The following is a 2,231-nucleotide window of genomic DNA, read 5'->3' on the forward strand; positions in this document are numbered from 1 at the left end:
TTTCCTAAGTTTAAATTAACTCTCTTCATCCATTTTCAAATCTATTATTGATCTGTTAGTAAAAAATTTGCTTGATTTATTATTTTCCAATCCAAAAGTTTCATTGAATAGATTTTAAGATTCTAATTGATTACTGGCATCCATTATTTACTCCTTCATTCTCCTCATGTTTTCTCCTGGGGTTACGTATGGTTAAATTTAATTAGTTGAAGATATTTATAAGATGCTTTGAAGAATTTATCTGTATAATCAACCATTTGGGCCTACTCAGAAAAAAATAATTTTGACTATTGTTTTCTCTTTGTGAATTATAGTTTTATGCCTTGTTGGAGTTTCTTCTTATTCAAAAAGGTGAGTGTATATGTTAATATTTTGTAATGATTTCAAGTCTTGAATGTCAGTATATGTGCTGAGAATTTTTACTATTTCATTTTATTTTTATTTTTAAATATATTACCCGGATATTAAGTGTAAATATAAGCATTAAGTATCTATGACTGTATCCATATAATTTAAGGTTTTTCATATTAATTTTATTAAAAATTTTAATCTTTGTTCCTGGAGTTACTGCTATATCTTTAAAACTGTTTGTTCAGTTAGTAATTGGCTGCAGATTGTACTTACACACCTTTTGCTAGTGAAAGTCCCATGCTTTTGATTTTAGTCTTTAGCATATTTCTTTTGCTCTAAGTAGGACAACAGCAGCAGGGTAGAGTTAACTGATCTTTGACACAAATTACTCCTGTTGCAACAAATTGCTTGTTTTCATGGCCAGTTCCTGTTTGGAACATGAGGACTGGTAATTCCTTGTCCAAGAAGACAGGACTCCCTTATGCATAGTGGAAGTTCAGCTGGATACTTTTAGCAAATACTTAGTTCACTGTTTGCTTTGTTAAATTTCCAGATCCCTCTAATAATTGTCAAACTCGATTTTAAAGATGTCTTTTGAAGTTGGCTTACTAACTAGCAGGTTTTCATTATTTCCCCATACACCCTTAGTACTGATTAACCCAACCACTAACTCTTTCACTCCTCATTCTTCTTCCCCCACTAACTTTAATCCTCAGAATTCTCCTTTCTTTCATCTTACATGTTTTACTATCCTTTCTTTTCTTGAAGTTGGATTGTGATAGTAGGCTTCCACGTGGCTTCTCATCCCCTCTTCATTCATATTAGCTCTCCCTTTAATCCTTTTTTTCCCATACTTCCACATGCCTTGATGCTTAGCCTTCCCACCCATAATATTCCACATCACCTTTGTTTTGTTTATAATCTACTATTGCCCCGCTTTTAACGTGACCACCCAATGGCCCCTTTCTATATTCCTAGCTTCAATTTGTGTTCCAACTTAAATACATAAAACAATAGATATGAAGCTAGCAAATTTTATTATTTCATTTTTCTTTACAGCTAACTAATATGATACTATATACATGTACCACATTTTCCATTCCCCTGTTGATGGACATCTAGTTTGATTCCATTTCCTAGTTATTGTGAATACAGTAGCAATAAACATGGATGTTCAAGTGTCTTTGTAAACTCTTTGGGTGTCTGCTCAGCTGGGTCAGATGTTAGCTCTGTTTCTAGGCTATTGAGATATAAAGCTAACTTTTTTTTTAGTTTTCATGGTGAATATGTGAATTCAATTGTCTGTGTATTTAAGTGGACAGAACTATTTTTACACTCAAAAGAATCTGACATATGCTATTCCTTTGAGGCAGTGATTGTGAAAGTGAAGTTCAGAGTCAAAATGTTCCTTTGTCAATGCTCATTGTTACTAAGAGACGTATGTGGCTACAACAATGTGAATATGGAATAAGATTGGAAGTGAAATCAAAGAGTAATGGGTTGAAGGATTTGGCAGGTTGTAATAAGTCTTATGGAATACTCAGGATTTTATTGTCTTCTTGGAGGAACTTGTGACATCATTGATGGGTTTTAGGCAGGAAAATGATGTGATCTGATCTGCTATGTTTTTTTTTTTTTTTTTTTTGGTTTTCCGAGACAGGGTTTCTCTGTGTAGCTTTGCGCCTTTCCTGGAGCTCACTTGGTAGCCCAGGCTGGCCTCGAACTCACAGAGATCCGCCTGGCTCTGCCTCCCGAGTGCTGGGATTAAAGGCGTGCGCCACCACCGCCCGGCAATATCTTTTTCTTTTTCTTTTTCTTTTTTTTTTTTTTTGGTCTTTTTCGAGACAGGGTTTCTCTGTGTAGTTTTAGTGCCTGTCTGG

This window comes from Peromyscus maniculatus, chromosome X (genome assembly GCF_049852395.1).
Source record: "Peromyscus maniculatus bairdii isolate BWxNUB_F1_BW_parent chromosome X, HU_Pman_BW_mat_3.1, whole genome shotgun sequence".
In the NCBI taxonomy this organism is placed as follows: Eukaryota; Metazoa; Chordata; class Mammalia; order Rodentia; family Cricetidae; genus Peromyscus; species Peromyscus maniculatus.